This window comes from Nicotiana tabacum, chromosome 17 (genome assembly GCF_000715075.1).
Source record: "Nicotiana tabacum cultivar K326 chromosome 17, ASM71507v2, whole genome shotgun sequence".
NCBI lineage: Eukaryota > Viridiplantae > Streptophyta > Magnoliopsida > Solanales > Solanaceae > Nicotiana > Nicotiana tabacum.
In genome coordinates, this window is record NC_134096.1 from 64,968,418 (window position 1) to 64,981,082 (window position 12,665).

The following is a 12,665-nucleotide window of genomic DNA, read 5'->3' on the forward strand; positions in this document are numbered from 1 at the left end:
AATCCAAAAATTAGCTCAAAAATTGCCTGTGGGGCCCACGTCTCGGAACACGACAAAAGTTACAAATTTCACCACGAGTCTAACCATACTAATTTTACCAAAATCCCATATCAACTCGACCTCCAAATCATCAAATTGTATTTCAAATCCCTATGTTCAAAACCCCCGATTTACACCTCAAAAACATATAATCTAGTCGAATTATTCGATGATAATTCAATATTGTGTAGTAGAAATGATCACAAGGGACTTACCTCAAGTTTTCCCGTGAAAACCTTGCTCAAAATCGCCCAACCCGAGCTTGAAATGCCCAAAAATGGCAAAACCTCGGAACCCCTCTGTTTTTGTACTGCCCAGAGGTTTTCGCACCTGCGGCAACTTGGCCACTTCTGCGCCAACCGCATGTGCGGAAAACGTCCTGTATCTGCGCCTTTGCCCGCATCTGTGCGCCTATTTATGCTCCTGCGCAAGCCGCTTCTGCGCGCGTCCCTCCGCATCTGCGCTCACACAGGTGCGAAATTTTCTTCGCACCTGTGACCACTGCCCCACAGTCTATTTGCGCATCTGCGCTTGCCAGGCTCACTTCTGCAAGCACGCATCTGTGATGGAATTTCCGCAGGTGCGATTGCAGCAAAGGGCAGAAACTTCAGTTATTTCTTCTAAGTCTGAATTTGATCCGTTAACCATCCGAAACTCACCCGAGGCCCCCGGGACCTCAACCAAATGTACCAACAAGTCCTAAAACATCATATGAACTTAGTCGAGCCTTCAAATCGCATCAAATAACACTAAAACATGAATCACACAGATTCAAGCCTAATGAACTTTGAAATTTCCAATTTCTACAAACGACTTCGGAACCTACCAAATCACCTCCGATTGACCTCAAATTTTGCACACCAGTCATAAATGACATACCAGAGGTATTCCAATTTTTAGAATTGGATTTCGACCCCGATATCAAAAAGTCAACCCCCCGGTTAAACTTCCCAAAAATTTAACTTTCGGCATTTCAAGCCTAATTCCACTATGGCCCTCCAAATAATATTCCGGACACGCTCCTAAGTCCAAAATTACCATACAGAGCTATTGGAATTATCAAAATTCAAATCTGAGGTCGTTTACACATAGGTCCATATCCGGTCTATTTTTCTAATTTAAATTTTCAATTATGAGACTAAGTGTCTTATTTCATTCCGAATTCCTTTCGGACCCGAACCAACTAACCCGAATAGTCATAAATCAATTGCAAGACATAATTTGAGCAGTAAATGGGGGAATGGGGTTATAATATTCAAAATGACCGGCCGGGTCGTTACACTTACACACATACTTATGGGTGATTCTACGTTCCCGCAATTTAACACGGGTCCGACGACACCATATCAATTGAGATTATTTCTTTTCTCCATTCTTATAAGCTTTAAAGCAAATTCCCTAACTCTCCAATCATTTCCAAAAGGCCCGATTTTCACTTCGACACACGGTATTAGTCTCACCTGCCAGAGTAACACCAAAACAACTCCTAACAACATATCCACAACCCAACAAAATACCATAAGGTATATATCAATAACACCAATCTCAGCATTACAAGCACTGCATTATCATAATGATATCAGGACATGAAGCACATCATATGTATGCTCATCACCACATCTCTGGTCTTAAAAGTTGTTCATAATTAATTCCAGTATCATCAATTAATCTCATATTAACCACCACCTCATTTCGAATTTTCACAATACTGACAATAGAATGTGAGGCATGAAGACCTCATGATTGCTTACTTGGATTAATGAGTCATATTTAACGCCACCTGGACACTCATCTCTTAGGTTAAAACTCAATGTTTACAACACGAAAATGGCTGAATATGCACAAAAAAATATACAAGAATTATCAAATAAGCCTAACAGGCATGACTCCCTATTAATACTATTGTACAATTAAATTTCACAAAGAAAAAATTTTAAACTCATAAATATTTTACCACAAGGACCTCGTCCTTACATAACTTCCATCGCGGCTTGCAGCCCAGTTTAAATATTTCACATCATGTAAAAATGCGAGGATCTCGTCCTCATCTCCGAATCATAAGTATGTTGCACATTGTGCTAACTAAAATTTTCAATTTCCTTTCTTTCTTCTTTTCAATATATTTCATAAATAATTTTCATAACATATAATGAACCCTCCTACCGGTAGGGCATATAATTCATAAAAATTTGAATCAATTATTCCGAAACACATTAAACCCATTGTAATGAATAATAAAAATTAATTTTGGGCTTATAGCCCTCAATGGTGTACCAAAAATAAAATGACAGACACGGGTTCACATCTTTAAATCTCCCAACATGGATAAACATATAAATGGGTCACAAATTTATGAAGCTCACCCATAAATGGAGCATAATAGGAGGACTCACCTCAATATTCAGAACCGAATCAAATTAAGGAAAATATCCTTTTATTATAAAATCGGGATCGTACCTATAACAACACCATCTGGTGTATTGGCCTCAGCCAAATTATAGTGATTAAATTAACGGGTCGGGCCTCCACGTCTTAAGTGCCCACTACCCGCCTGTCCTCCACCTCTAGCTGACTGTGCACGTTGAGTATCAACTGGAATAAAGCTTGTGGCTGGAGTGTTCAGATGAAATCCACCCCTCCCAAGACTGGGACAATCTCTCATGATATGCCTAGTATCACTACACTCATAACAACCCCTTTGAGGTCGCGGCTGCTCATACTGAGTCTGTGCCGAATAACTGGAATAACCACTGTAAGAATCTCCTGTCGGTGTTGCACTGTAAACTGGAGCACTCCGAGTAATCTGATGTGCGGACTGAGCTGACCAACTACTCGAGCCTCCGCTATAATGGGTTCTAGCTGAAGAGTAAAACCCACTGAACCCTCCAGATCTTCGAGACATTTTGGCCTCCTTAGACTCCCTTTCCTCTCCTAAAACACCCTCAATCTTTCTTGCTATCTCCACTACTTGTTGAAATGGAGCATCAATTTGCAACTCTCGAGCCATGCATATTTTAATATCATAATCGAGACCCTCAATGAATCTGCGGACCCATTCTCTGATTGTAGGAACTAAGATAGGTGCATGACTGGCTAACTCACTAAAACCTGATAGCATATTCTGACACTGTCATAGTGCCCTGACGCAACTGTTCAAACTCTGTACGCTATGCATCTCTGAGAGTCTGGGGAACAAACTCTTTCAAGAACATTTCTGAAAATTGAGCCCAAGTTAGTGGTGTGGCATCAGATGGTCTACCTTCTTCATAGATTTGCCATCACCGATACGCTGCGCCTGACCGTTGAAATATAGTAAAGAAAACTCTGCTCACTTCCACAATACCCATGGTACGGAGAATACGGTGATAATTTTCTAGAAATCCTTGGGCATCCTCTATAGTTGTGCCACTGAAAGTTGGTGGATCATATTTCTTAAACCTTTCAAGTCTCTCTTATTCTTCTTCTGATACCTCGGGCCTGACCTCAGGCCGAACCGAAATAACAGGTTGTACCGGTACTACACCCGAAACCTGTCCAACGTGAACCTGTTGCTCTGGAGCTGTGGTAGGAGTCTGAGCTACTCCCCCAATCTGCGGAATGGTTGGTGCAACAGAGATCAATCCCGCTTGAGTTAATGCACCAAACATACTCAGGAACTATGCTAAAGTCTCCTGAAGTCCTGGGGTAACAACAGGTGCTTCTTGTACCTGTCCTCAACTGGAGCTACTAGTGGCTCCTCAACTGTTGTTCTGACAGGTGCTCTAGTCGCAACACGTGCCCTTCTTCGACCTCTACCTCGGCCTCTACCTCGGCCGGCCCCGGCCTCTTGCAGCCCTAGCAGTATGTGTGGATGCCTGCTCAGCTAACCCAGTAGCACGTGTCCTCACCATTTATGAGAGAATGGAGACACAAAGGTTCAAATTCCAAATTCAACAAATTCCGCACGACAGGAATGAAAGAAATGGAAATTTTCTAACAGTTCTATAACCTCTCGAAGATAAGTACAGACGTCTTTGTACCGATCTGTAAGACTCTACTAGACTCGTTCGTGACTCGTAGAACCTATAAACCTAGAGCTCTGATACCAACTTGTCACGACCCAAAAATCCCACCACAGGCGTCGTGATTGCACCTAGTCTCTAAGACTAGGTAAGCCGATTTCAATTACATTTTTGGAGCCATTCTTTTAATTAATAAGTAACCAAAACTAACAGCGGAACAAATATGAATGAACAACCTCCCAAGACTGGTAGTACTGAGTCACGAACTCTAACTGAATACATAAAATGATCACGAGGACCGAATATACAATATTATTTGATTAAATATTAACAGTACAATGAAATGAAAAGATTCCAAGGGACTGCGGCGACCAAGCAGCTTTACCTTGAATCCTTACGATCCCGCTTTAACTCTTCTCAAGTCCAATAACTCCAATACCTGGCTCTGCACAAAAATGTACAGAAGTGTAGTATGAGTACACCACGGTCACTACCCAGTAAGTATCAAGACTAACCTCAGTGGAGTAGAGACAAGGTACAATCAAGATACTCACTAGTCTAATAGCCTGTGTAATATAATATACAAAATAATAGGAAGCAGATAACAATAAGTGCAACATAAAACAACCAGTAATATGCACAGCAGACAACAAGAATACCATTAATATCGCTCAATAATTAATAAATACAATTACACACAATAAATCAAATCCTTCAAATACACGTCTTTCACACATAATTCTTTCAAATAATTACCTTTCAAATATAATTCTTTCATATAATACCTTTTACATAAAAATCCTTTCAAATAAATATTTTAAATATAATTCTTTCAATTAAAAAGTCACCATGTGACACCTCGTTTCATAATAATAAAAATACGGGTCTCGGCCCATTTTCATATTTTTCGTAAACACGGGTCTCAGCCTATTTTTTATATTTTCACGGCACCTTGTGCCCATAATTAAATCATCATATTTTCCCGACACCTCGTGCCCTCATCTCATGTCACAATTGCATGGACAATTCATGTGCCAAATATCATTATCATTTAATTACAACACCTCGTGCCCACAATTCATATCACAACTGCACGGACAATTTACGTGCCAATATCCTCATTATTTACTCACGGTACCTTGTGCCCACATTTCATTTTATAATCCGTCTGGCAATAGCCACAAGCTCTCAATTTAAACATAAATCAAATTGTCATTAATTTACCAACAATAAGAAAAATTGCACAAGGTATAAAAATAAACACAAGAATATTACAACATCATATGAAAATCATCAACCCCACATAATCACATATCGTCCCTGACAATAGCCACCCTTATCGCTCCTATTGCCACCCTTATCACTCCTATAGCCACCCTTATCGCTCTGCCCAAACAATATCAATAGCTACCCTTATCGCTCTTATTGCCACCCTTATCACTCTTATTGCCACCCATATCGTTTCGCCCAGATAATATTCCAACAAATACAACCACAGTGAAATGCCACCCTCATAACCACATAATATCAACGGTGAAATGTCACCCTTATATCTTCAAAATAATAATTAACACAACACAATAATTTACATGAAAAATTATCACGACAACATAACAAAATCAATTCATATCACAATTTACCCAATGGCTACAACCAAAATTCCAAAGATACAACCAAGTCAATTAATTTCAGAATAAATAACTGAAGGCTCCACACAATGTGTACAACACCCAAAAACAATCAACAGAGATAGAAATTACTCAACATAAAGCAAAGTCTTCATTAACTCCAAATTTTCAATAATTATATAAACACCTCTTCTTAAGCTCATTTAATTAATTATTTGCAGAGGGGAAAATCCAAAATGAAATTAAATTTCAATAATTATCAAACCAGCAAATTCACGAAATTTCATAAATAATCAAATAACAATCATATCAAATTGTCATATAACAACAGAGTCAACAACAAGGATTTAAGTACGACAAATAGATGATTAAATATATGCCAACAATTATCCAATCTACTACACAATATGCTCAAGACTTTAACACAATAAAATTTGCACATATAAACCAAGTACGTACTCGTCACCTCGCGTACATGGTTTTTAATTATACAAATTGCACATAAGACTCAATGCCTAAGGGGAAATTCCCCCACTCGAGGTTAAGTAAGACACTTACCTTTTTGAAGTTAGGTCGATATTCCAAAATAGCTTTCTCACGTGAATTGAACTTCAATCTTTCTTGAGCCTTCCTTACACTACTACGAGGTTCCGAAAATCCTAGCAACTTCAATCTATTTATAAACATAACAAAAGTGAACCATAATTAGGAAGATTTTCATGGTTTCAGCTCATTTGAGCATTTTATCAATCAATAGGTGTGTAAATTTGTCTACAAGGTTCTTCTACATGATTTCCTTCACTCCTCAACCAAACCTTTACTTATTTTAGACCAACAATCTTCCCACAAATCTTATTAGTACATACATGTATAAATAATTCTCTCATACCCAAGAATCATACTCCTAATCAACCATCTTCTACCCAAATTCAAAATTGAAAACTAGGGTATGGAACTTTACCTCTTAGGTGAAGAACTTGTGATATTTCCTTATTAGATTTCAAAGTTTGGACAAGATCTTGATGAACAAAACACTTCATCTACTTCCTCTCTCTAGAACACTCTCACTTTTCTCTAAAAAACCTCAGATAATTGCCCCAAAATAAACCCCAAAGCCTATTTATCAAAATGGGGTCGGGTTATGAAAATAGGAAAATTAACCCTCCGAACTCAGTTATGTGGTCGCACAATAGACCGTACAAATCAGTGCCCATAACTGGGCTGTTCTGGACCAGTTTGCGGTCGCATAACTATTTTGTGATCGCATAATGGTCGCATAGTGGTCGCATAATTGGTTGCAGAATCGCATTCTGATAACCTTTGGTAATTTAGTCATAACTTCTTGTAGGAATGTCCAAATGACTAACGGTTTGAAGCGTTGGAAACTAGACACATAGACCTTTCTTTTGATAGGAAACACACTATATAACTCTTCATATCAAGAGAGGTATGCTCGTTTGAAGTTAGGTCTTGTGCGAACTCACTTGAAACTTTAGTCTAATATGAAATTTTCAACTTCAATATTCGATGCCGAAACCTACCGAATCAAGTCCGATTGACCTCAAATTTTGCATACAAGTCATAAGTGACATAACAGACCTATTTCAATTTCCAGAATCAGATTCCGACCTCATTATCAAAAATTCAACCTTCGATCGAACTTTTCGAAAATCGTCTATTTTTTAACTTTCGCCAAAATTAGTCGAATTGTCCTACGGACTTTCAAATCCAAATTCGAAGACGCGCCTAAGTTCAAAATCACCATACGAAGTTATTGACATCATCAAAATTCTATTTCAAGGTCGTTTGCTCAAAAGTCAACTCTTTGGTCAACTCTTTCCATTTAAGCTTCAAAATAAGAATTTCTCTTTCAATTAAATTCTAAATCTTCTGAAAATCAAACTCGGCCATACCCGCGGGTCATAATATATATTATGAAGTTGACCGGGACCTTAAGTCGTTGAATGAGGCGTTAATTCTTAAAATGATAAGTCGGATCGTTATAATTCACATGATCATTCATTGAAGAACCAGAAGATTCTTCAAACTAAAGAATTCTCTTGTACTGCATGTTTTCAATGCAAACTGATTATTAGACCATCAACAATTAAAATTGGGAGTGAATCCCCTACATTTTTGGAACGTATATAGGGTGATATATGTGGGCCCATACACCCTCCATGTGGACCATTTAGATATTATATGATTTTGATAGATGCATCTACAAGATGGTCACATGTGTGCTTGTTTTCAACCCGAAATTTGGCACTCCCGAGGTTGTTGGCCGCATTAATATGATTAAAAGCATGATTTCCAGATTATGTGATTAAGACACTTCGTCTTGCTAGTGAGTTTATATCACATGCCTTTAATAATTATTGTATATCAACTGGTATAATAATTGAGCATCTGGTTGCTCATGTTCTTACTCAAAATGGTCTAACAGAATTATTGATCAAATAATGCCTCCAATTAATTTCTAGACCAATGCTTATGATAACAAAAAAATTCATCTCGACATGGGGTCATGCTATTTGCATGCATCAGCTCTTGTATGGATCAGGCCACAAATTATCATAAAGTCTCCCCATTACAATTGGCTTATGATCAGGAGCCAAATATTTTTCATCTCAGAATATTTGAATGTGTGACATATATTCTAATTACTCCACCACAATGCACAAAGATGAGTCCTCAAAGAAGATTGAAATATATATTGGTATACCCAACATTAGGGGGAGAAAATGAGCAGCTGGAATAAGAGACAGATTGAAATGCATCGTCTCCGAGATATCAAATAAAGTTTTTATCAGGGGGAGTATAATACGCGTTGTACTATTTTTCCCTTAACTAAGGTTTTGTCCCAATTGGATTTTTCTGATAAGATTTTTAATGAGGCAACACTCAATGCGTATGACAAGATGTGTGTACTCTTTTTCATTCACTAGGCTTTTTTCCATCGAGGGTTTTTTAGGAAGATTTTAACGAGACACATTATCTATGGACATCCAAGGGGAAGTGTTATAAATCAAATGTATATGGATGTCACTTTCAATGTATGTAGATGTTCTCTTCGTAACTGTCTTTGGCAAATTCAATACTAAATGAATGAGTTCATTAATACATGCAACTTGAGAAGAGATTTGTAACCTATAAATAGGATGTTATTCTCCTATGGAATATAAATAAGAATCATACTTGAAATAAGACGAAAAGTTATCTCCTACTCTCTGCATCTCTTATCTATTCTTGTCTTCTTCTCTTTTGGTGCTTTAGTTTATAATTATAATATTTATTTTATAACAAAAATATATTATTTATAATTACAAATGGTATATCACTACCTTAACTAATCAAAGTGCTGACTTTTGAAGGTTCAGAAGATATCCAACATATTTGAATTCACATATTATATTAATGTAATTACACTCAATTTTTATTTCAATTGCATATTGAATTTATTTGGACATTAATTACTATTATACATATTTCATTCTCGTCTTATACAATTTTCTTACTAACATACGCGTCTCACACGTACAATGCACCTACCCTAAAACTAGTTATATTAAAAGCATGAACCCCTAAAGTTAAAAGTTAAATTACTTTTTTATTCTTTTAAAAATCCCCTACTTATGTAAAAAACAATTATTCTAATAATATATTAATTAATAGTATTTAAATAGAAAGAAGGAGGAAATTGTTCTTGAAGGGTTGTGTATCTTCAAATGCTTCAGATTTTCAAAAGAAAATATTGTCCCAACCGTTGTCTTTTCATGCATATATAGTGAACGGTTAGTTCTTGAATTTTTCGGGCGCAAACTTCACATCATAAAATCTCTTCTACAATCCTTCACTTCTCACAAAACTTGTGTAATTCCTTCTTTGACATTAAACTTCTAATTGCTCGAGAAAATGCTTACGGTAAATTTCTATCACTTCTTTTTTTGCTCTCTCTAGGAGCTTTTATTGGCAGCATTGGTGCTAAGAAATTACCTAAGCATTGTCTGTGGCTGAAAAACTATAAGGATGTAATTTTTTTTATATGTCCGTAATTTGTTGTTGTTTAAGGTTATTGACTACCTTTATTAAATGTAGTAACTTATATTAGTTGGTAGCTATTGAAGTACCATTTTGGATTTTGTTCCCTTGCATATGCTGGTTTAATTTAGTATTCATAGACAACTACCATAATAATAAGATTCTAGATTAATATCTTCCGTTAGTCTATTTTGGAGATTAAAAAATCGAGATGAGTATGATCTCGATATTATTTTTTATGCATTTCTTCATTTGAAAGAAAGAGATGTCAAAATAATCATTGATATTAAATACCTTTAGGAATGAAAATATACAAATTAAAAAAAAAAAGGTTATGAAGAAGTTACAAACTTTACAGAGATATGTCCAACTCTCATGATTTTTAAGGATAACAGAAACGGTTAGATCAAGTACTTGATTAATAATATGTGTATATTGTATCAATTAATTAGCCAACTTTATATCCTTACTAGCCATTACAACCCTTAAAAATAATACCTACAAATCAATAACCTTAACCCGCCATAAGCGAACTTGAAAACACTAGGTTATATTATATGTATTTACTTCAAAATAAAACTTAATTATCATCATTATTTTTATTATTTGTCATTCTCTTTTCTAAGATAAATTGACGATATTGGTGATCAGACGAACTTTATCTAACCTTATCATTTTCTTGCATAATTTTGAATGCAACTTTTAGCATTTAGTTGATTTAGTTTTCGTTTTGATCACGTTTCATTGCGAGGCTCAAATACGCAGGGGGATTTCGATGGATGTGCTTATGAAGACCTTTTTTTGTTATTTAAAGAGTTAATAGTCCACATGTTAATTCACTATGTTATTTAAAACTACAAAACTAACACTTGTTACAAATAGTTCAAATTAAGGGAAGACTGAGTGTAATATCGCATGTTAGTGAAAAGTTTTATAAATAGAAAATATATCTATTATCTTATCATCATTTTATTTTTATCAATAAGATTGATGAATTTTATAGCAGGGTGTTGTTGGTAATTAACTTGGTTTGGAGACAAAATCACCCGTGTTAACATTCAATTTACCTGTATTTGAATTGAAAACGTACCTGTACTGTACGCATTACAGATTGTACCCTTCCCTGCACATAAAGGAAGTCGGAAACACTCTGGTTGAACCCTAGATCGTCACCAGGACAGCATCAGGGGAACTTCTTATTTGGTGGTTCGTTTATGAATATAGAAATGCTTGATCTAGCTCAATCTTAGATAGCTTCACTCTGGACATTAATTACTATTATACATATTTCATTCTCGTCTTATACAATTTTCTTACTAACATACGCGTCTCACACGTACAATGCACCTACCCTAAAACTAGTTATATTAAAAGCATGAACCCCTAAAGTTAAAAGTTAAATTACTTTTTTATTCTTTTAAAAATCCCCTACTTATGTAAAAAACAATTATTCTAATAATATATTAATTAATAGTATTTAAATAGAAAGAAGGAGGAAATTGTTCTTGAAGGGTTGTGTATCTTCAAATGTTTCAGATTAGTAAAAGAAAATATTGTCCCAACCGTTGTCTTTTCATGCATATATAGTGAACGGTTAGTTCTTGGATTTTTCGGGCGCAAACTTCACATCACAAAATCTCGTCTACAATCCTTCACTTCTCACAAAAATTGTGTAATTCCTTCTTTGACATTAAACTTCTAATTGCTCGAGAAAATGCTTAAGGTAAATTTCTACCACTTCTTTTTTTTTCCTCTCTATGAGCTTTGATTGGCAGCATTTTGTCTGTGGCTGAAAAACTCTAAGGATGTAATTTTTTTTATATGTCCGTAATTTTTTGTTGTCTAAGATTATTGACTACTTTTATTAAATGTAGTAACTTATATTACTTGGTAGCTATTGAAGTACCATTTTGGATTTTGTTCCCTTGCATATGCTGGTTTAATTTAGAGCAAAATTCATTTATAGCCGTTCGGGCCAAATTTTTAATATCCGGTAGCCCAAAATTATAATATATATTTTATAACCCAAAAGTAATGCTAGTGGCTAGCTCAAAAGTAATTATACATCTGACCCACAAGTACTTGCATAGTTGTATCCCCAGCTTTAGTCTCCTTAAGAGTGTCCTGACACCACCGCCACTCCCCCACTACTTCGGCAAGCGGATGTCGCCGTTGTTCAGCCAAAGACTTGGAATTAGAGTTTAAACTCTCTTCCTCCGTCTTTGCTATTATCTTGAGTCGTTGCTCCGACGATTCTCCGGCAACTCCTTTTGACTTTTGACTTCAAAGTATCATAACCATACCATAAAAGAGCTCAATCTTCCTCAAAATCCTCATTCTTTTGGTCTAATGCTTAAGCTAACACTTAAAAGTACAAAATTTAGTTGAAATTCAAAGAACAAGAAGTTTTAGGATTTAAAGTACTTAAACTAAGAGGCTCAGATCTGCAAAGACAGATCGCGAAAAAGAGAGGCGACCATGCCATGGCTGCAAAATCATCGATTGCATGTAAAGTAAAAATCTTTGAATTGCCGGTCGTCCGGTGATTTGCCAGGCCAAGATACGGGTCGGATAGTCTCTATGCCCGATCCAGTTAGCCCAAAATTCGGATAAAATATCATCACTGCCTCAATTGTTATGTACCAAAAAAGAGGAACTAAAATCACAGAAACAAAGACAGAGAAAGAGAGATCTGGCTGTTGTTGTTGATTGATGCTAAAGAAATGAAGATCTGGCTGTTGTTGTTGATTGATGCTAAAGAAATGACTGTATAGTAGCACGTATTTCCAGGAATTCAAGGGATGTTGATTTTATTTTAAAAGTGGAAAAGAAAAATCATTGGCTAAATAGAGAGGGGCAATCACCCTTTGAATAAAAATCTCAAGCTCTCTGTTATTGCCTCATTTTTTTTTTTGGGCTAACTTTCTTTGCTGGGGAAATCCTTTGATTTTCACCA